The sequence below is a fragment of the Lithobates pipiens genome, unplaced genomic scaffold (genome assembly GCF_037356315.1).
Source record: "Lithobates pipiens isolate NorthernLeopardFrog02 unplaced genomic scaffold, aLitPip1_a1.2 Scaffold_23, whole genome shotgun sequence".
NCBI lineage: Eukaryota > Metazoa > Chordata > Amphibia > Anura > Ranidae > Lithobates > Lithobates pipiens.
The window spans coordinates 57,501,964-57,526,497 of NW_027507785.1; the positions used below are offsets into that span (position 1 = coordinate 57,501,964).

The following is a 24,534-nucleotide window of genomic DNA, read 5'->3' on the forward strand; positions in this document are numbered from 1 at the left end:
GAGAAAGGTGCCCCCTTCATTATATGAGGAGAAAGGTGCCCCCTCCATTATATGAGGAGAAAGGTGCCTCCTCCATTATATGAGAAGACGGGTGCCCCCCTCCATTATATGAAGAGACAGGTGCCCCCTCCATTATATGAGGAGAAAGGTGCCCCCTCCATTATATGAGGAGACATGTAAAACCCGCCATTATATGAGGTGACAGGTCCTCTTCCCTGTCTATGTACTGAGCCCTCTGTACTGATAACAACAATCCCCCGCCCCCTCACTCTCCCCCTCCCCCTCACCCTCTGGCACATTCTACCCCAGCAACCAACCGTCCCTTAGCAACACGGTCGGCGGCTCAGCCAATCTGACGGCTCCCCACACGCCGGGCCAATGGGAAGGCGAGGCCAGAGCGAGGCCAGGAGAAGCCAGAGCCGCCATTTTCATTCCGCTGAGAGACAAAAGAGAGGAAGCAGCCGGAGAGCTGGGCCGAGGGGGGACCTCAGGTAAAGAAATGAATGAGGCCTTCATACACGGGACCGGGGGGGACAGGCCTGGGGGCACCGGGGGTGTGAGAGAGAAGGTCTGCATTGTGTGTGTAAGTGATTAATGGATGGTGACAGGAGCGTCTGTCGGGGGACTTCAAGTCCCAGTAATCCCTGTCAAGTCTATTAGAGGAAACCAGTGGGGGGGCTGGAAGGATGACTTATCATGTCTCTTAGAGGTGAACAGGGGGGACCACAAGTCCCAGAATGCCCTGTCTCTTTTATTGGAGGAAACCAGTGCGGGACTACAACGCCCAGCATGCCCTGTCATGCCTGTTAGAGGTTTACAGGTCCCAAGATGCCTTGTCAAGTCTGTTACGAGGCGAATAAGGGGATCTACAACTCCCAGCATGCCCAGGCAGGCCAATTAGAGCAGATCTACGATTCCCAGTGTAACCTTTTGGGCGTATTGCAGGAGAACAAGAGGACTACAAGTCCCAGGATGCCCTGTCATGCCCATTAGGTGACCAGGGTGGGGGAGGGTCTATAAGTCGCAGAATATCTGCTCTGTTAGAGCAAGTCCCAGTATCCACTGTGGGGACAATTAAATGAGACCAGTGGTGGACTACAAGTCCCAGAAGGCCCTGTCAGGTCTGGTAATAGGAAGACAATAGAGACTACAGTGCCCAACATGCCCTGTCGGGCCAATTAGAGGGGGTCAGTGGAGACTACAACTCCCAGTGTAGCCTGTTGGGTCTATTGGAGAAGAACAATTGGCAGAATGTGCGATTGGCTCAGGTAGAGGTGATCAGCAGGACTACAAGTCCTAGGAGGCCCTGTCAGATCAATTTGATAAGACCAGTGGAGGACTACAAGTCTTAGCATGTCCCATCCAGGGTGGATAAAAATCAATGAGGTGTGTGTGTGTGTGTGTGTGTGTGTTTCAGACTTTTATCAAATTTTGATAAAAATAAATTGGAGTAAAAAAAAAAATGAGATAGATAGATAGATAGCTAGATAGATTTTTTTTTAATATATCTTACATAAACGCTTTTAGATATATTTTTGACTCCAGTTTATTTTTATCAAAATTTGATAAAAGTCTGATATATATATATATATATATATATATATATATATATATATATATATATATATATATTTATATAATGACTTTTATCAAATTTTGATAAAAATAAATTGGAGTAAAAAATATATCTAAAAGCGTTTATGTAAGATATATTAAAAAAATATATATCTTTTTTTTTTTTTTTTTTTTTACTCCAATTTATTTTTTATTAAAAATCAGATTTAAAGAATACATTTTTATATATATATATATATATATATATATATATATAAATAAATAGATAATTTTTTTTCGTTTTATTTAAATCTGATTTTTATCAAACTTTATTTTAATTAAAAAAAAAATTGGAGTAAAAAATATTTTTCTATTCAGCATGAAATGGAGCTTAGTTATGTAGCATGAGGCTGTATATTCTGCAATATTTACTTTTTTTTTTTTTTTTTCGTAAACTCATTCAATAAACCCAAGCCCTGCAAGCTGAGATAACATGCACTGCATTGATGCATTCACGCAATTTCACAGGAACCTTGAGAGAAAGGGGAATATTCCTTTATCACGTTGTTTTGCAAATCTATGTACACTACAAACTGTATGATTTTTTTAATTGGTTCTGATATCGTGGTTTTGTTATCCGAAATAGGAAACCTTCTTCATTTTGTTTGCAAATATTAAAGATTCTAACTACTAGCAAGAATAAGTCCTTACATTTTAAAGAGAACCTGTCATTTCAGACCCATCATGGCAGCGGCTGTTAGCGGCATCCACTCACCTACTGCTGCCACATCCCTCACCTTGTGTCACTGCCGGATCACCAGCCGTCCCATTAAAGTGAATGGGACTGTCGGTGAGTCACCAGCGGGTCAGAGGAGGAGCCGCCACTGCGGGACGGAGATGACAGTTGCTCTTTAAACATTAGGATTTAATTCAAGTCTTTTTACTAGTTATTTAAATAAAATCCACCCTGATCCCATCAAATCTAATAGAGGAGAGTGAAGGGACTACACGTCCCAGAATCCCCTGTGGGGCCAATTAAATGAGACCAGTGGCAGACCCGACAAGACATTCTGGGTCTTGTAGTCCATCGGAGGCCTACATGGCCCACTCAGGTCTATTTGGATAAAACCCGGCATGCCCTTGGGTTTGTGTGAAGTGACTGACAGATGACTACAAGCCCCAGCATGCCCTGTGCCCATGTTTTAAAAGGGAACCTGGCTCTTGGAAATGTCAAAGTGGAAGGGAAGAGAGAGAGAGAGAGAGAGGGGGGGGGGGGGGGGCTGGGCTTTGCAGTGGAGCTTTAAGGAAAGCCCATGAAGATAGAAACTTGGCTCTGTGGTTTCTGTCCTCGCAGAGGTTCTCCATTACTGATGAGTGTTCCCATCTACGTTGCGTCACGTTGTTTCCGTCCCCGCCCTCTGCTCCCATGGGGGGAGGGGTGATGTAACACTGGTGACAGGCAGCATAGATGTCCACATCCTGCATGTAGGATGGAGGTTCACAGAGACCCTGGAGGATGGTGGGGGAGCTGAGAGATCAGAAAATGGAATGTCCTGTATTTAATGGAAAATAGAACCCCCCCCGCCTCAACGGCAAACAATAGTAATGTCCTAAGCTCAGCAATGAGGGCATTGTGACCCCCCCACCCCCAACCATTCCACCACATATCGGCACACTTTCCTTAATCCTTTAGCGCCTGTCCCGGCTGGCTTTTGTTTGACGGGTTTTGCTTTCTCGTATATATGTCATTGGAATGCAAACCTCCGCTTAAAGCAGAGCAGCTTCAGGTCAGGAGGTCAACAGCAGGTCAAGTGCATCCAACAGTGAATTTTAAATGATTTCGTAATCATCTCAAACTGTTGTCATTGACACAGGGCCCTTAAAGTGGTTGTACACCACGTACAACCACCTTTACCCACAGGTAAGCCTATATTAAGGCTTACCTGTAGCTGCTGGAAATATCTCCTAAACCCCCACAGTTTAGAAGATATTTACAATAAAGCCGTGCGCTGATGTCTGCGGTGCATGCGCACTTTAGAAAGGGCAGATCGTGCCGTTTTCTAAATGGGGGTCATGCTGTGACTGGCAGCTCCCATGCGCGGGAGTAACATCCCGCAACTCCGGCCAGTTAGAGACGCAGTTCACGGCCTCAGAAGGAAGAAGGGTGAAGATGGACGCTCCCTGCTAGTGGGGACAGCGGAGACATCGCAGGCTTCAGTTTCAGGTAAGTGACACATAATGAGCTACTATGCAATGCATAGTAGCCCAATTGTGCTTTACCTTTGCAGAGATATAAAGGGGAAGTAAAACCGTTCATCGTTTACTTCCTCTTTAATGTTTTACATAACTATACCTGCAAAAGCAGCCAGCCTGAAGTTGTCTAGCAAGACTTTATTTTCTGACTGAAGTGCCACTTTAACTGCTTGCCAACCAAAATTGCGTACTGGTACGTCCCCTTTAAGAAGCGGTGTCGTGAGTGAGCACCCGTCGCGGTGACCATGAGTCCTACGGGCCTGATGTCCGCCGGTTGCCGGCGATCATGTCATGGAGAGGAAGAATAGGGAGATGTTTTTGTAAACAAACCATTTTCCCATTCTGCCTAGTGACAGGACAGTGATTACAGCTCTGTCATCGAGAGCAGTGATCACTGTCCTCTGTGTTGAAGTCCAGCCCCCTAACAGTTGGAGTCGCTCCCTAGGACACACTTAAAGAGGAAGTAAACCCTTCCAAACAACTTGGACCTATAGGTAAGCCTAGATTAAGGCTTACCTGTAGGTCCAAGCAATATCTCCTAAACCTATATGGTTTAGGAGATATTTGCCCGAAAATGGGCACCGCTGTCTACGGCGCATGCGCCGTAGACAGCGGCGCGCATGCGCACTAAATGCGGCAAATCCAAGAATGGATTTGCCAAATTTGTCGACTCCCGTGCGCATGCGCGGGAGTGACGTCATCGCGGCTTCGCCGTATGACAGCGGCGGAGCTGCGAGGCGCGACTCCCGTGCGCATGCGCGGGAGTGACGTCATCGCGGTTGCGCCGCTGTGATTCGTCGGAGCTGCGAGACGCCACAAGCAACATGGATGCGGCGGACTACAGGGGACAGCGGCGACTTCGCTGGCTCCTGTGTCAGGTAAGTGACACATAATGAGCTACTATGCGATGCATAGTAGTCCATTATGCTTTACCTTTGCAGGGAAAAAGAGGAAGTAAACCCATCAGGGTTTACTTCCTCTTTAACCCCTTCACTGTCATTTACACTGTAATTGATCGCTGTATAAATGACAATGGTCCCAAAATAGTGTCAAAAATGTCTGATGTGTCCACCATAATATCAGTCCGGGGGAATCGCAGATCGCCGCCATTACTAATAAAAAAAAAAAAATGCCGTAAAACTATCCCCTATTTAGTATTGTAGAAGCTATAGATTTTGCTCAAACCAATTAATATACGCTTATTGCAAAACAATGTACCTGTACGTCATTTTGAGGAAGGGGTTGTACGGGGGGGGGGGGGGGGGGGGTGATGCCAGCTGCAGGCTTCACCCCGGTACAGTTTTTTTTTCAGAGCTAGAGATCGGCTTCTAGGTGATAAGGGCCGACTAAAGTCCTGAACAAAGCCAGAATTTGCTTTGATCGGGTCTCCAATTGTAGTAACCCGTAAGGGGCGATGTCACAGCGCCACTGATTTTCAAAAATATTAAAAAACGCAGACCCTAGATTCCTCCATAAAGAGTACCTGTCACTGCCCATTACTGTCACAAGGGACAGCAAATGGGAGTCCATTACCATTTCTGGTTCTGGCTGCTATTTACTAAAACTGGAAAGTTCATAATCTGGTTCAGCTCTGCATAGAAACCAGTGTTTTTTTTTATTTTTTATTTTTTGTTTTGTTTTTTTGTCGAAGCTTAATTGGACAAGCTGTAGTTAGAAGCTGATTGATTACCATGCAAAGCTGCATCAGATTCTGAGTGCTCCAGTTTTAGTAACTCTCCCACACAGTGTACTCCCCTCTCTTTCCTGCTACCTCCCCTCTGTTCCAGTGTTGCAAGCATGAAAAGCCTCTTAAAGGCTAAGGTCACCTTCTCCTTTTTATTTTTTCCTAAACCCCATTAGCACACACCCCCTGCATCACCTACCCTCAGCTGGTCAACTCCTTCCTATGTCATGACCTAAAGTCTGACCAGGAAGTAAGGCAGAAGTAATTGAGCAGTGTGTTTTAAACAGCTTTGAAGAGAGATGGGTCATCTGGTGTAGAATTAATAGAAAACTTTTATTTTTTGCAAAGTAAGAACATTAATGCAATATTGGTACATGGGGGGAGCTGGAATTTAGAGGAAAAAAAAAGTGAACTTATCCTTTAAACATTTGACACTTCTGAGAAAGGCAGACAGCTGTGTCCCTTTGTGTGCTTTCACAATCAATAGCCAGTTGCAGTCATTGGATCATCGGGTTGCATAAGACATGGTTGTAACCTATAGGCATTATTATGGAATGGAAATGGGTTTTATTATAAAGGGAGTCTGAAGCCAGGCACCTTCATAAGATGTTTAAACAAAAGAAATGCATCTCGCAGTGAAGCCTTAGTATAAAGCTGGAAGTTGCAGTCCGGGTGCTGAAGCTGTGGTGTCCTCCCATCCACCAAGAGACATTATTGTCAACAGAGAAAGACAGCTGGCATTGCCATAAACCTCAGATGATGATTTTATTTTGCCATACCAGTGAGTACAAAGACCGTGGCAGACCCATTTCGGCGATGAGCCTTGTTCACAGCACACACCTTCAGACGATGCTTTAGATACAAACTACTGTTCTATAGGGGAAATTATTCCTCCTCTGTGGTTTAGTAATTACTAGAAATATCGGGGGGTTTCGGGGGAGGTTGGCACACTCTGTGCAGAATATAAAAGTGTATACTTATGATATTAAACATAACGTCTACATGCTGGATTTTCATATTTTTCACAGTCTTTGTGGAAGTCCTTGTAAATGTGCCCCACAACGTCCTTGGTTGTTTAGATCTTTCAGGATATCATTTACAATGCAGCTCAATAGGTTCAGCTTAACCTCCCCAGATCCAGGGCAGGCATAAAGTGGGAGGAAAGGTTTTGCAGCCAACATACGTGTTCAATTTTACTTCCCCATTGCTTTTAGATCCTTCACGCGGCCACCGCTTTTTGCCCATAGCTGTACACGGATGTCCAGACGCAGTCGGCTGCATCCAGGCTTGGATATTTTTCCCTAACAGCAGGTAACGGCTTGATGTGTTGCTCTGTATGAACAGTGGTGGCTGCTGTCTGCCCATCATTCGTTTTATACACGGGCTGAGCAGTTGCCACTATTTACATGTCACTCTAGCTGCAAGAATTAGATCTGATGTATATGGCTAAATGGCCGTGTGAAGGAGGCCTGACGCTCCTCAGACATTTTCTACTAAATAACCATCTTTAATGAAGTTTCTCTGGTCAGTTACATGACCACAAAGCTCCAGCTCTATCGCCTTTCTCCGGTGTTGTTGCTGATGGGTGTGAACTACATGCCCCAGAGTTGCAGACTCTGGCGGATGTTACCACTGTACTTGTCATTGGCTAGCAGAGATGCATGGACTAGCTTTGCGGTCACATAACTGCATAAAAAGACTTAACATTTAGATGGCTACTTAGTAGAAAAGGCCTGTGGGATGTATAAAAGCAATGGAGAAGCAACATTTAGCAGGTATATTATTCTGTATTTCCTTCCACTTTAAAGACTACATTTGCAAAAAATATAATAAATGCACATTTTTTGGGAGGTTAAAAGATCTGCATTTATTTTTTAAATGGGAGCCTGAAAAGTAGTGCAATTTCGGTCTCCTGTACACTCTTCCCAGCTTTCTGCCCGTACTTTTTTTTTTTAGGGGCTGTAAGCCGAAGGGAGCGTGAATGGGCTATGAGCATGCTTTCCGCCCATTCATTCTACAAGTCCGTGTGTCCTTCTGTGACAGATGGGACTTGTAGTTCTCTCATTTACAGGTCCCTGTACATGAATGATGCAGCCGCACGGGGGCGGAGCCCTGCACAGTTTTCAAAATATGACAGTGGGTAAGGGGAGAGGATCCCCCATCTGCTGTCCCAGGAAACTGAAGGATCAGGGCTGCTGGGGGAGGTTGCTGAACATGTTACACCATAAATACAGGTGTAACATGTTCAGAAATGTAAACTTATCCTTATTGGCTTTTCATCTTCTATGAAACTCTTAGCGTTCTCTCTAGCAGTCAGAAGATGCTGAACATGACACTAGCAGTTATGCAATAGCTACATCTGGGCCACATCTTTTCCATGGCAACCAGACTCCTCCCAGTGCAGGTTACAAGATGAAAGTATAGACTCAATGGCTGCTGTAGCCAAATTTTGATAAATTACATTCATTAACAAGTCATTATGGTCCTTGAAGCCGTTTTTTCTTTGAAAACAACTTCTGCTCTTAAGGAAAGGTAATCGGATATTGGGATCTCACCATTCTGCTAACTGGGCCATGAGGCCATAGCGCTCAGAGAAAGCGGGCACAGTGATTTTAATGGTAAAGTGGAAAACCCCTCCTGTATGCTTGGTACATGATGACTGATAGCTTAACAAATGCATTATGTACCATTCCTTGTAAGGAAAACAACAATATGTCAAGGTTTAATGGAAGATAATTTTACATAATGTTATATTTATTCTTCAGTGGGGTAGGGGCTGCGTTTGATCCAGCTTTGGTAGTGAGTACGTGTCTTGGCTGGAAAACTCCATCCAGTGTCAGATGTACCCACTTCTAGGATCTGACAGTGATTATGGCCTGTTCCGACAATGTCCTGATACATGTTCTGGTCATTATAGCGTTTGCCAAGCTAGTTCCTATTGAAAGCCCATTTAGAGCTGACCTGACCTAACCCTTCCTGCATCCTGGAACACACACACTCCCTTCCATAAAATCTTGGTGGGGGGGTCAGTGACCTTTTACTGTTTTGGCTTTTATTTACAGTTTATTTTAGACCCATGGCATTATCTCCAATCAATGTAATGCACTCCTATTTCTTATTTTTTTAACCCTCTAGGGTAATTAAATGTAACCTGTCATCAAATTGGTTGCATTTATTATTTAAAGTGATTCTAAACATGAGATAAAAAAAAAATATATATATATATATATATATATATATATATATATATATATATATATATATATATATATATATATATATATATATATATATATATAATATATTTTCCTAATAAACCTGTTATACATGCCTGCTCTGTGGATTATCGCACAGAGCAGTCCTGATCCTTGTCTTTTTGGTTTGCCAGCTGGCTTGGGGTTTACCTGAATGAAGTAAACCCTGATGGGTTTACTTCCTCTTTGATTCCCTGCAAAGGTAAAGCATAATGGACTACTATGCATTGCATAGTAGTCCATTATGTGTCACTTACCTGACACAGGAGCCAGCGATGTCACCGCTGTCCCCTGTAGTTCCAAGTGTCCATCTTCTTGGTGGGGGCTCGCTGCTCCGGTGCTGTGATTCGCTGAAGCAGCGAGGACGTCACACCAACGCATGGGAGCCAACACTCGTGGCGTGGCTGTCTTCAGGTAAATATCTCCTAAACCGTATAGGTTTAGGAGATATTTCTCGGACCTACAGGTAAGCCTTAATCTAGGCTTACCTGTAGGTCAAAGTGGTTTGTAAGGGTTTTACAATCACTTTTTAAGGTAAACAACTTCCTACCTTTAGAACCACTTTAAGTTCTTTGGGGGGGGGGGGGGGGGGGCGGAGCCTCAGTAATGTTTGCTCTGCATTATGAAATCTCTGGAATTCTACGTGCGTCACCAATCTGTTTAGTAACCAAACTGCATTGTAAGAAGGGGTGGACTTGATACACTAAACACCTTCTAAAGGGACAAATATGTAATAATCTCTTATCTTGACTTTCATGCAGATCCAGTGTATGAAGGGCCTTTGGGCTAGTGTAAATGGTATCAGTTTGGCCTCATTTACACAAGGTGTACAGTGTGCATTTGCGGCCGTGCGCTTGCTCAGGTGGAATTCATCTGACCTTCAGGCATGCAGGTAGGGGGATGCGTTTAGCTGAGAAAACCCCGTCTCTCTTCCTGAAGACTCCTGGGATGTGACGACATTTGCCTAGGCCTGGAAACCCGGCAGGAAGTAACAGAAGAAATGTAGAAAAAGACTTTTCAATTACTTTAAAAATCGATTGCGAGGGTGAAATTCGGCATCAAGCTGCATTGCTTGTTCCTGATCTGCGTTGATAAACAAACAGCACAGATGCCCCCCTGTCAGAGGAGCAGCCGATTGGCTCTCCTCGGCTCACGTCTGTCGGACACAAGTGAGGAAAAGCCGATAAACGGCTCTTCCTGTTTACATCGTGATCAGCCGTGTCCGAAGAGTCTCCATCAGACTCTTTACCTAGATCGGGGTTGCGGTGTGTACCTTATTCCATAGAGCAGATCGGCGCTCACGTGTTCCCCCCCCCCCCCCCCCCCCTCTCCTCTCCCAGGCTGACTGCTACAGTGGGAAGGGTCGAGAGCTCCCGCTGATGTCAGCTGGGAGCAGAATGGAGCCAGGCAGCACTATGGAATAAGGTACACCGGGGCTTTTTAAAAAACAGTCACACACTGGGGAACATAGCATTATCTAATGGGTTTAGAGAGACTTTACCCTGTTCTATCATCAGGAAGGGAGAATCGGAGAGCTGACAGGCATGGAGGGACGGGGGAGATGACGGAGGCATGTAAACTGACCAGTGTCGGGCTCGGCAGCCATGATAAACTTGGTCAGTTAACAGAGGGGAGGGCAGAACCAGGCAGGATCAGCCAGGTATTTTAGGGGGCAGTTAAAAGAACAGTTTTTATTTTGGGTTACAAACGCTTTAATTGAACAAGCTAGTTAGACGCTGATTGGCTACCATGCACAGGTGCACCAGATCTCTCCAGAATTAGTAAATCGACCCCTATATGACACCCTACACTTTTTCAGTTATATTTGTAAGGCTCAGTTTACACGAGTGCGTTCCAGTTGCAGGTGTGGAAAGCGACTCGATACATGCAGCTGAATTGCACTGCTCTTGTGAGATGCACAGGACTGTCATTCATTCTGAATGGCACCCCCACGCATCTCAGCCTGCAGCACAATCGCGGGTGCGGGAACCGCAGGGAAACCGCATGATCAAAAAGACCATGTGGTTTCTTTGCAGCCATGATTTTTATTTTTTATTTTTTTTGTGCGTTTTACCTGTCACAAGCAGCCCCATTAAAATAATGGGCTGCTGTGCCAGAGCAAACGTGGGACGTACAACCTGCACTAGTGCGAGTCTTAGCCCCTGTACACACGGTCGGAGAATCCGTCGGAATGTGTCCTATCGGACCGTGTCGTCGGATAATCCGACTGTGTGTGGTATGCATCGGACTGATTCAGTCGGAATATCCGTCGGACCCAATTTTCCAACATGTTGGAAATATTTCCCGACCAACTGGTTCGATCGGACATACTCTGATCATGTGTAGAGAATTTTGATCGGCCCAAGTGCCACGCATGCTCAGATCAAAGCTATTGGCTACTAGCCTGAACGTAGTCCCATCGTATCGAAATTACGTCATCACGTTCTGAATGATCAGATTTTTCGACAACCTAGTCCGACCGTGTGTATGCAACAGTTTCGGACAAGATCAGACGGATTTGGTTGTCGAAATCTCCGACCGTGTGCACAAGGGGCTAAGGCTTCTTTCTACTGCTGCTTATTGATCCATGTTCTAGTCCAGTTCTCCTTGGATATAGTAAACACTATTGGGAGAGGAAAATATTGCTGCCCGTCCCCTGGCAGCTGTTCACTTTCATTTTCAGCACATTGATACAGAACCGTTTGCTCAGTTCTGGTTCTCATGAGCATCAACTACTTTCTATTCCGTAGGTTTTCTATGAAAACAAAGAGGGAAGGCTCTAATATTTGCTTAACAAATCTGTTATTCATTTATTATCAGTTCTTAATGGACAAGTGTTTGTATATTCTTTCCCAGGCATGTCTGGTATGAAATTATTGATTTTTGCCGGCAGCGTAGAATTTGTGGAGGTGTGCTCCCCAAGTAAAAACCCGTTTTTGTTATCTTTTTCAACACCTCCAGCATCCATCTGACCACCACCAATCCCCCTTTTCATGGCTCCTGCTTGCTGTGATCCAGTTACATTACATTATCGATAGAAATATGCATACACATTTATGCAGGAATACCATTTAAATCAGATAGGAACGAAATGAGTGTGTTATAGTAGCCCGGAGGGGGGGGGGGGGGGGGCTAGATAAGCCTCTTAAATATTTAATATAACGTTCTATTTATGGGAAAGCTACAGATTGCTATCGCCTAATTCCATGTTTTCTGGATATAGTTCATCTAATGAAAGCCTTTTTATTTAGAAAACTAGGTCTGAAACACTTTTATTACATAAAGGTTTGCTCAAAGATCAAGGACTTGTTATGTTTTTTTTTTGTTTGTTTTTTAAGAAACCCATTCTGAATCTCTGTTCTATACCGACAGCTGACTGCTTTATGCAGCTCCTTGAGAAAAGCCCAGAACATATGTAGGTGGCACCGTTTAGGCCGCAGTTGGCTGTACCTGGGAGAATGGTGTGAACGCAAGTGGAGATCCGCCTCAACAACACCGTGCATCTTGCTGAAAGCAACATTATGCAAATATAAAAAATAATAAAAAAATAAAAGCTATGCATTTAAAAATATCATTTGAATTACTGCTTGAATTCGATCGTTAGCTGCCCACAGTTTCCTGCACCGCAGAGATCAGAGTGGGAGGTGATACTGTGAGACAGGCTCTGCTGCAGACTGAAAATGTTTTATTTCTATATCGAATATCTAAACCCAAGGACAAAAGTGCACCAATCCTTGGGGATCATATACACATGCGTACACTTTGCTAGATATAGATACGCAGATGCTTACTGGTCCAAAACTAGAAAAATCTATGGCATGTGGATCAAATATAAAGTGATATTAAAGGCAGATTTTTATTTATTTTTTATTATTTTTACAAACCTGTCATACTTACCTGCTGTATTTAGCACAGAGCAGCACAGATCTTCCTCTTCTCAGGTCCCCGTTGGTGGTGCTGGCCCCTCTCTCAAGTAGCTTGCTATTGGGGCACGCTCCTGAGTGGCTGCACTGTCTGTCCGTTCAGACACGGATGCAAATCAAAACATTTGTGTAATAGATATAAAAAAACATAAAAGTCCTATTTGTTCCCCGTCCTTCTTCATTTATAATGGGGGGGGGGGGGGGGGGGAAGATCACATCTCTGTTCTCAAACAAGCTACTTAAAGATCTCAGCTGGGGGTGGAGAAACAACAACACACTGATAGGGGGGGCAGGACAAGTCTTGGAGAGTAGGCACAGCTGGAAAACTGACCAGGCTGCACACTCATGCCTAGTGTGGTCAGCTTTTAATAGGAAAGCAGAGTGGCTGTCAGGAACACCAGGGAATTCACACAAAGAAGGGAATACAAACAGAACGGGAGACTTCTTCCCTTTTTTTTTTTTTTTTTTTCCATACAAGCGCATAGTACAGCAGCCACATATCAGTAATATGACGTGTTGGATTTACATATTCTTTAATGAGCAGATGGGTGACACAGGAAACGACAAAGCCGCCATATTTTAGATTTCAGGATATGCTGCTGTTAAAAGATAGAAAAGTGACAACAAATGAAGGTATTTGAGTTTTTCATTCCCCCCCCCCCCTCATTGGGTTTAGTATCGCTTAAAGAGGAAGTAAATCCCGGTGGGTTTTACTTCCTCTTTATTCCCCTGCAAAGTAAAAGCATAATGGGCTAGTATGCAACTGCACATGATCACATATGTACTGTATGACCCTAGTTGTGTTCACATGTCCAGGTATTGCATTTCTATATAACATAAAAGTATTGGTTTGATGAGGTGTCAAACCTGCATCCTGTGAAGTTTGCTTTAAGAGTGAAATGTCTGAAGTCTGGATGCACAGGCTTCCTGTTTCTGCTCTGTGCAGACTCTTTACTGAACATTTAAATAAACACTTCCTTCCCCTCCTCCTCCTCAAACAAAACGGCTGCTGTTCGTTCTGCTTCTGGGATCTAATGGTTGACACTTTCACTGACTGCTTTATGCCCCAGAATGGAAGCAGAGCAGGCTGTGTGCCACATTCCACATTTTAGCATTGCTAGCTAGAAAAAAAAAAGCGGGCATTTAGTTAAAGTGGACTTCAGCCACCCAAAAAAATAAAAAAATGTATTAATGTGCTTAAAAAAAAAGAAACATTTGGAGAAAATATTATATATAATATATTCATTTTTTTTTATTTACTCGCCTCAAAATGCCTGTTGCTAGGAGGTCCCTTGTAGTCTGCCTCCTTCGGTGCCTAGGCTCCTGACGTCACTTCCCTCGGCGCAGGAAGGGAAATGCACATGTGCAGTGGGTGCCCAGCTGTGAAGCCACAGCCGGGCGCCCACAGTTAAAATGCTGGCACCGCCGAGCAGAGGGGGAGACGAGCGGGGCTTCGATTCCCCCGCATCACTGGACCCTGGGACAGGTAAGGGTCCGATTATTAAAAGTCAGCAGCTGCAGTATTTGTAGCTGCTGACTTTTTACATTATTATTTTTTTTATTTTATTTTTTTGCGGAACACTGCTTTAATGATATTTGGGTATGTATAGATCACACAAACTTTTAAAGTGGTTCAGAAAATATTACCATAATTGTGTCATATTTCATGACATCCTTTCCTTCATGTCACGCTGCCCGGCTGTCACGCTAATCCCATGGGAAGTACTCAAACCACAGACAGGTATTCTAGCATTTAAGGAATTTTTTTTTGTTTTTGTTTTGTGACCCTTTAACCACTTGCCGCCCGCCCTATTACAAATTGACGGCGGCAAAGTGGTTTCATTATCCTAACCGGACGTCATATGACGTGATTAGGATAATGAGCCGCTGCGCGCCCCCGGGGGCGCGCATCGCGGCGATCGTTGTTGCGGGGTGTCAGTCTGACACCCGGCAACTACGATCTCGGTAAAGAGTCTCCGACGGAGACTCTTTACCATGTGATCAGCCGTGTCCAATCACGGCTGATCACAGTGTAAATGGGAAGAGCCGGTGATCGGCTTTCCCTCACTTGCGTCTGTCAGACGCGAGTAGAGGAGAGCCGATCGGCTGCTCCTCTGACAGGGGGGGTCTGTGCTGATCGATTATCAGCACAGCCCCCCCGAGGATGCCCACACTGGACCACCAGGGACACCACTAGACCACCAGGGAAAAGGTAATAAAAATCCATAATCCTCCCTAGACCACCAGGGTGCCAGTCAGCACAATGGGTGCCAATCAGTGCCCATAATGGATGCCAATCAGTGGCCACAATGGGCATCACTGATTGGCATGCATTATTGTTTGGCACTGATTGGCATCCATTACTATAACACTGATGCCGCCTATGAGTGCCCACCTGTGCCGCCTATGAGTGCCCACCTGTGCCGCCTATGAGTGCCCACCTGTGCCGCCTGAGTGCCCACCTGTGCCACCTATCCATGCCCACCTGTGCCGCCTATCCATGCCCACCTGTGCCGCCTATCCATGCCCACCTGTGCCGCCTATCCATGCCCACCTGTGCCGCCTATCCATGCCCATCCGTGCCGCCCATCCATGCCAGCTATCAGTGCCAATTTGTGCCACCTATCAGTGTCCGTCCGTGTCGCCCATCCGTGTCGCCCATCCGTGTCGCCCATCCGTGTCGCCCATCCGTGTCGCCCATCCGTGTCGCCCATCCGTGCCGCCTATCCGTGCCGCCTATCAGTGCCACTTCATTGGTGCCACATTGGTGCCACCTTATCAGTGCCCATCAGTGTAGCCCCATCAGTGCCCATCAGTGAAGGAGAAAACATACTTATTTACAAAGTTTTGAAACTGAAACAAAAAAAAACATTTTTTTTTTCAAAATTTTCGGTATTTTTTTATTTGTAGCGCAAAAAATAAAAACCGTAGAGGTGATCAAATACCACCAAAAGAAAGCTCTATTTGTGGGAAAAAAATGATAAAAATTTCATTTGGGTACAGTGTAGCATGACCGCGCAATTGTCATTCAAAGTGCGACAGCGCTGAAAGCTCAAAATTGGTCTGGGCAGGAAGGTGTTTAAGTGCCCTGTATTGAAGTGGTTAAAAAAAAAACATGCTACTGTCCTTTTAAGGCACAAGATATATTGATTTTTGCCATGTCAATTGTCCCTTTCTATGTTGTACAATACCTGGCTGCTCCTGCCTGTTCCTGTCTTCCCTTCTGTAAACTACGTTTATCATGGCTGCTGATCTCTGATAGTGTGGTCAGTTTACGTGCATCCAGCTCTCTCCTCAGAGTTTCTGCATCTCCCTCTCTCCCTGTTTCTTGTAGTCTGTGGACCAATCTCCGCCCTGCCCCTCCCCTTTCCTCTACTGTCTGTGTAACTCTATTCCCTGCAGCTGCTCCAGTGCTTGTAAAGAGACCTGTATTAATTTGCGTCTGTTTTTAGGTCCCTGTTCAGTGCATGTATTTTCCCAAAATTATAACGCTAAATACCTTCTTTGCAGAGCCCTGCTGTGCTGTCATGACCTTTCTCTGCTAGCTTGCATTCATGATGGGGAAATCTCAACCCCTCCCACTACTCGCTTATTCTGGAATGGAAGCAGAGGGAGGTCACATGACAGGACAGCAAGGCATTATAATTTTAGGAAAACGCACACACTGTACTGAACAGAGGATCAAAGTAATTAATACATGTGACTTTACAACCGCTTTATGGGTTAATTTACACCAGATGCAGGGGGAGAGTGTTGGGCTGTTATTCCAGCACAGTCCCACCGCATGACCAGGTAAAGTGCCTTGTCTCTGATGTCACTGCGTTGCGGTGGTGTGCAGACACGTCAGACAATTTTGACACTTTTTTTGGAACTATTGGCATTTATACAGCAATCAGTGGGATTTAAAAAATGCATTGATTACTTTAAAAATGTCACTGTCAGTGAAGGGGTTAACTGTGTTCCCTGGGAGGTGATTCTAACTAAGGGGGAGGGACTAACTACAGGAAGTGACGGATCGTGGTTCCTAGCTAATAGGAACACACGATCTGTCCCTCCTGTCAGAACGTGTGTCTGTTTACACACACTCGTCCCTGTTCTGTCTCTCTCCTTGTCACGATTGCTTGTGGCTGGCAGTCATCGCGACCGTCTGCCACCAGCATTGGCACAACCGCCTCTGCAGCGGGCACGCGCCTGCTATCCGGACCTCGTGAGATCACATACAATAAAGTGATTTTGCGCAGGGGAGCCAGCCTGCCGCAGTAAAACTGCAGCGGCTGATCTGGAAGCGATTTTATTTATTTATTTATTTTATTTTTATTTTTTTTTACTTTTGATAGTATTCTAAGGGTTTAGAACCCTGATAGGTTTGTATTGTATTTTGAGATTTATTCCCTCTATTTGTACCTTTTTGGCCAACGTTGCCGAGATGGATAGTAAGAGAAAACACTGGACATGCAAATGATTGGTTTATGCTCAGCAGCCAGCTGTGCATGTACTGGTTTAGTGCACAAAGTTGTTTATTTTGCGGGCCGCTGTTTTAGTCATTGCCAGCGCAAGGTATGAAAATTTTGGCTTCTACGAAATCAGGCTTTGGAGTTTAATGAGCAAGAGCTGCCTAAATTCTCATACAGGATACAAAACGAATGGTAGAGAACTACACCTAACACCCCAGTCTATCGCTTTCAAGTCCTGATGTGATTTATTACTATGACTTAGAAAATTGAGTACTGTCGTCCGTGATAGTTTTTTTTTTTTTTTTTTTTATTTGCACTAACATACAATTTTTCAGGACAAGCTTTCGGGGTATGTCCCCTTCTTCAAGGTCCAAGCAGTACTGATTTACAAATTTTTAAGCAGAATGTAAAAAAAAAAAAAAACACCTCTGAGGGAAAAGAGAAAAAAACAAAAAAACACATACAAATCAATGGCAATAAAGATAACAGCGGAGTTAGTGAGATAAGACAAAGAGGGAGCTATGGAATGGAATGGAGGGGGGGGGGGGGGGTGCTAGTCACAGAGGGGGGTTGTAAAACTTTAGTATAATGGGTAAGGAAACCTATATCTAAATTCAGGCCATTTATTTTTTTTTGTGTCAAAAAGAATTATCATTCTTATTACTATGACTTGAAATTAGTGGGTGTAATGAGAGGATCTGCAACATAAGGGTGAAATTAGTTTACACATTGGAGATCACAATAACCTGGCAAATTAAATCTACAGCAAACTTTTACTTTAGAACAGTCTTTATTTCCAGTTATCTCTTCTAGAACAAGGGTCAGCCACCAATTGAAGCATGTAGCAGAAACTGGCCTTGTTCTGCAATGATTTTAATCCTAGGAACTGTACAAGCACCTTTCACATAATGTGAGCCTCCATAGTCTGAGGCATAATGATCCTACAGTGCCATGAAAAAGTATTCATACCCCTTAAATTTTTCCACATTTTTGTCATGTTCAACCAAAGATGTAAATGTATTTTATGTGAAGTGGAAGGAAAACTATAAATGGTTTTCAACTTAGTTTTTTGTAAAAAAAAAAAAAAAAAAAAAAAAAAAAAAATCTGAAAAGTGTGGCATGCAATTGTATTAATCCACCTGCAAAAAAATAAATAGACACTCACCTGTCCCGGGGTCCAGCGATGTCAGCAGCCGAGACCGATCGACCGCTCAGGTCTCGGCTGCTACTGCCTCCATTCTAGGTGAGGGAATCAGGAAGTGAAGTATTGCGGCTTCACTTCCCGGTTCCCTACTGCACATGTGCCAGTCGCACAGCACACTAGGAGTGGTCCGCGCTGTCTCTGGGACCCGTGTGTGTCCCAGCAGACAGTCCGGCGGGACAGGAAATGGCATAGACTCCCGTGGGAGTCTATGCCCGGAAGTGGGTGCAAATACCTGTCTTAGACAGGTATCTGCACCCCCCTCCCCCCTGAAAGGTGCCAAATGTGACACCGGAGGGGGGGGAGGGTTCCAATGAGTGAAAGTTCCACTTTAGGGTGGAACCCTGCTTTAAGCCCCCATATACTCTGATACCCCTAACTAAAATCTAGTGGAACCAATTGTATTCAGAAGTCACCTAATTAGTAAAAAGAGTCCACCTGTGCATATATTAATCTCTGTATAAATACAGCTGTTCTGCGAACCCCTCAGAGGTTTGTTAGAGAACCTTAGTGAACAAACAGCATCATGAAGGCCAAGGAACACACCAGACAGGTCGGGGATAAAGTTGTGGAGAAGTTTAAAGCAGGGTTAGGTTAAAAATATCCCAAGCTTTGAACAGCTCAGGGAGATCTGTTCAATCCATCATCCGAAAATTGAGTATGGCACAACTGCAAACCTACCAAGACATGACCGTCCACCTAAACTGACCAGCCGGGCAAGGAGAGCATTCATCAGAGAAGCAGCCAAGAGGGCCATGGTAAAGCTGTATACACACTATGCCAGTGGCCATCAACCCTGTCCTCGGGGCCCACTAACACGCCAGGTTTGCAAGATAACTGAAATCTATCACAGGTGATATCATTTGCTGCTCAGTGATTGCAGTATTCTAGTCTGCATCCCCCCAAGGTAATACATAAAATCTGGCCTGTTAGTGGGCCCTGAGGACAAGGTTGATGACCACTGCACTATACCATTTTCTGTAGATTTTTTTTTTTTTTTTTTCCCTTTCCATTTAGATTTACCAAAACCATATAAATGAGGTAAAACCTAAACACTTTCAACTTGTATGCAATCAGGTGGGCCCTAGCACAAGTGCTTTCACACTGCGGCGCTGCGCTGGCAGGGCGTTAAAAAGTCCTGCAAGCAGCGCTGCAAAGAAGCTGCTTGCAGGACTTTTTTTTTTTTGATGCCCTGCCAGTGCAGCGCCTCAGTGTGTGTGTGTGTGTGTGTGTGTGTGTGTGTGGTGGGGGGGGGGGGCAGTGGTTTAATAATGCAAAGGTAGGGCCATGAGTGAGAGGCCTTTCTATCAGGATAGACAGGATTTTGAAAACCTCAGCCCAGAATTGCTACACAACTGGACATGTGCACCAAACATGCTCATGAGACTTCTCTGTGTATCCTCTAAAACAGGTAGAGGAGGGGTAGGTCGGTAAAGATTTGGCGATTCTTGCCGGGGCCAGATACCAATGCAGTAGGACCTTCTAGATCATTGATGTGCAATTAGCGGACCTCCAGCTGTTGCTAAACTACAAGTCCCATCATGCCTCTGCCTGTCATGCTTGTTGCTCTAAGAGTCCTGCTATGCCTAATGGGAATTGTAGTTCTGCAACAGCTGGAGGTCCGCTAATTGCATATCCCTGTTCTAGTTGGTTTCAATGGCTAACATATTTTTTTTAAAAAGGAATTGGTAGTAGTTTAAATGCTGCTCCCAATCCTTGGGTTCTAAGTGGACATTCAGATCTGCAGCCCAGCCCATAGCATATGACGGTAAATGTGAAACTGATGATGTCAGAGGAGAATATAGCTGTGAAGAAATACCTGGAGCGTGAGGTTCGAAATTGCAAGAAGCCTGGGAGGTAAAGGAGCGGGTGTATGGGGCAAAAAATATGGGAAATTTGAAAATGTTGAAAAACTTCTCTTCCTGGGATGTGGGTTGGTGAGATTATTCTCAAAGGGACATCACATCCAAAGGGATGCAGACCCTGCCACTTTTGTCATTGGAGCCCTACAAATGCACCAGCTGATTGGTAATTATAAAATCGCTCCCATTCACTTTCGACATGGGCAGAGAAACGGCTATTTCTTCAAAATAACAAAAGGGGAATCTGCAACAAAGTATGTTAAAATCCCATAGATCACCCAGAGGTGTGTGTGTGTTGTTTTTTTTTTTTTTTTTTTTTTCCTCAACAAAAGTGGAATTATTCTTTAAGTTCTGTGGTTTACAGGAGGAATAGTCTCGCTGTCTCTTGTAATTGCGGTGTTGCTTTTACTGTCCCTGCCCCCATGTGCACAGCACCTGCACACCAATAGCTGCTCTGCATGCAGCACCTGGGTTACTTATCTACTGATGATGGTTATCTCTTGTTGATTATATAATTGCTATATAAATTGACAGTGTGCTTGACAAACAGCAACTGTTCTCTCCTGCTGCCAGTTATCTTGGAGAAAGAGGTCTGATTACAGTCTAGAAATGTGTCTGCACTTGTCACAGGAAAATGCTGTGCTGTATACTCCGACTTCCGCTGATCTATATCAGTCTGTTGGCTCATCTCTGTGATATTACTGGTCAGTATATAGAACATGGGGCCCGTCACATGACTTTAACATTGGGAAATGGATCACATGATTTACTTGTGGTGGTGGTGTCATTGAAGGCTTCCTTGTTTGAACACACAGTACCTTTTATATATTATTGGAAGACAACAGTCGTGTGTGTGTGTGTGTGTGAGTGTGAGTGTATAGTTTGCTTGTTCCAGTGATAACCTTGCAAGGATACAATTTTGGAAGTTTGTGGGAGTCGATGACGAGGTGGTACGGTGGATCAGGAATATTTGATTTTACTGCACACTCAGTATAGTATTCCAGTATCAATTTATTTCAAATTCCGTAGTACAGGTGTTCACAAGCAATATCGTAAGTTTAGTTCTCCTGCAAAAATGGCAGAACTTTAAGTTATCTGAATTTAGTAAACCTAAAGGGGCTCAGTAATGTGGAAAATATAGTAGCTACCACTGCTGACCTTCTTGAAAATGCTAGTTACCTGGCTGTGTCTGGATTCCATACTTTTGAGTCACAGACCTGGAACAATCCTGCTAATAACCACTTGACCCCTGGAAGATTTACAATCTTCCGCATGCAATTTGGACAGGAATTGCACAGCAGTCACTGGTTAGGCACACATTTAACCCTTTGATCGCCCATGAGGTTTAACCTCTTCCCTGTCAATTTATTAAAGTCACTGGTCCCCCAAAAGTGTCAGTTGGTGTCCGATTTTTCCACCGCAATATTGCAGTGCCACTATAAGTCGCTGATCACCACCATTACTAGTGTGTGAAAAAAAAATGTATGTGTGTGTGTGTGTGTGTGTGTGTGTGTGTGTGTATATATATATATATATATATATATATATATATATATATATATATATATATATATATATATAAATTATATTATACATTTATTTTTATTTTTTTGTGCTAAAAAAAATAAATAAATAAATGCACTGTCGTTGTACTAATGACAGGGAAGAGGTTAAACCTCAAGGGCGATCAAGGGGTTAAATGTGTGCCTAACCAGTGACTGCTGTGCAATTCCTGTCCAAATTGCATGCAGTTTTTCCACCGCTCCTGTGTGAACCCAAGCTTGTCAGGCTTGACGCCAGCCCCGAGTTCACACAGGAGCAGTGCGGGAAACCAAATGCGTTTCGGACAGGAATTGCACTGCATCCCTGTTCAAATTGCATACAATTATTTGCAGTGCAATTTGCACCCATTCATTTTGGGTATTGGGAGCATTTTCACGAGTACGCGTGAATATATTCGGTAGCTGCGCATCCCTACTACTAACATTTCACATGGTCTCGGTGCCGTTTTCTTTATAAGCCCAATTTTGGGGGATTTTTTAATTTTTTATTTTACCATCAAAATTTCCAAATCCATATAAGCTCAGCCATCCTTTATCCCTAGTTGCAGCCTGTGGACTGCTACATAAGGCCAAAAATACATTTCCCACGGTTTTTGACTTTTCAACAATTTGTTACTTGTTTTGACATTTTTCTGTGCAGGGGTCTGGTTAATGCCTGTGAACGTTGTGTAAGATGTTATTTGAATGGCCTTTTTTATGTAATAGTGCCTTTTTCAAAGCTGGAAGTCATGGTTAGGTATGGTGATCGTGGCACGTTCCTTTCCATTCTACACACAATACACGCTTTGTTATTTTCACTCTGTTGTTTTGCAAAGCTCTTGGTAAACAATGTTGTTTCTGTACTGAACAGTGGGATCAGCCCATGCTTTATAAAGTTATATAGAGAATCGTTCACCAGATTTTCATTAGTTCCTTTTTTTTATTTTATTTTTATTTTTTTCACTTTACCAAGTAATGGTGGTTAAACTCAACAGCCTGGAAAGCAGCTTGTTCCTCAGGGCCATGCTTTCATGCTGTGCTGCAATGTACAGTATATGGAGCTGTGCCTGGGACCTGCACATATACGGTATATGGAACTGTGCCTGGGACCTGCACATATATGGTATATGGAGCTGTGCCTGGGACCTGCACATATACGGTATATGGAGCTGTGCCCGGGACCTGCACATATACGGTATATGGAACTGCCCGGGACCTGCACATATACGGTATATGGAACTGCCCGGGACCTGCACATATACGGTATATGGAACTGTGCCTGGGACCTGCACATATACGGTATATGGAACTGTGCCCGGGACCTGCACATATACGCTATAGGGAACTGTGCCCGGGACCTGCACATATACGCTATAGGGAACTGTGCCGGGGACCTGCACATATACGCTATAGGGAACTGTGCCCGGGACCTGCACATATACGCTATAGGGAACTGTGCCCGGGACCTGCACATATACGCTATAGGGAACTGTGCCCGGGACCTGCACATATACGCTATAGGGAACTGTGCCCGGGACCTGCACATATACGCTATAGGGAACTGTGCCCGGGACCTGCACATATACGCTATAGGGAACTGTGCCCGGGACCTGCACATATACGCTATAGGGAACTGTGCCCGGGACCTGCACATATACGCTATAGGGAACTGTGCCCGGGACCTGCACATATACGCTATAGGGAACTGTGCCCGGGACCTGCACATATACGCTATAGGGAACTGTGCCCGGGACCTGCACATATATACGCTATAGGGAACTGCGCCCGGGACCTGCACATATATACGCTATAGGGAACTGTGCCCGGGACCTGCACATATATACGCTATAGGGAACTGTGCCCGGGACCTGCACATATACGCTATAGGGAACTGTGCCCGGGACCTGCACATATACGCTATAGGGAACTGTGCCCGGGACCTGCACATATACGCTATAGGGAACTGTGCCCGGGACCTGCACATATATACGCTATAGGGAACTGCGCCCGGGACCTGCACATATATACGCTATAGGGAACTGCGCCCGGGACCTGCACATATACGCTATAAGGAACTGTGCCCGGGACCTGCACACACACATATATATATATATATATATATATATATATATATATGCTATAGGGAACTGCGCCCGGGACCTGCACATATATACGCTATAGGGAACTGCGCCCGGGACCTGCACATATATACGCTATAGGGAACTGCGCCCGGGACCTGCACATAAACCGTATATGCTTCAGGACTTTTGCAGGCTCGTTCCAGGAATGAATCTGTATTTGTCTCAGATAAGCATAAAGAAAACTGTCTAGGGGTAGTACATAGTTCAGCATTCAGAACATTCTCTCCTCGGCCAAGATTAGATTATTATTATTATTATTATTTTTTTAAATCTGTGCATTAGGCACTAGTGGTATTGCCAAAAAAAAGTCACTAATGAGAATGTGGTGAAAGGTTCCCTTTAAATAGAGTCTGAAGATGCTGAGCTTGTTTACTTTGGGATTATTGGCATACGCTTGCAGCCTGTTAATGGTACAGCCACCTTATTCCATTATATTATACCAAAATTAGTATTATCGCAAACCCCGCTGTCTTAATGCTGCTTCTATTCTTAATGACTTCACTGATCGATAAGTAACACGACTGATTCCTTCTCTGCCAAGTCTAGAAATATATTGATCGTTGCAGCAGGTTTAACCACCTCAATACTGGGCACTTTCACCCCCTTCCTGTCCAGGCCAATTTTCAGCACTACACCTTGAATGACAATGGTGGTCATGCTACACTGT

The 24,534-nt window shown here is 44.3% G+C and overlaps 1 protein-coding gene across 2 annotated transcripts in view; it reads left to right on the forward strand.

Annotated features, from left to right (window-relative positions):
- The first annotated feature begins 352 nt into the window (after window positions 1-352).
- The window catches only part of IP6K2 (inositol hexakisphosphate kinase 2), a 64,192-nt gene continuing 40,010 nt past the window's right edge, over window positions 353-24,534 (forward strand). Inside the window, exons 1-2 of one of the 2 annotated variants that reach the window (XM_077451689.1) lie at window positions 377-491; window positions 6,706-6,802. The gene's annotated coding sequence lies outside the window, so the exon portion shown is untranslated. Of the gene's footprint in view, window positions 492-6,705; window positions 6,803-24,534 lie in introns of both variants that reach the window. The other variant, XM_077451688.1, reaches the window with a different exon arrangement.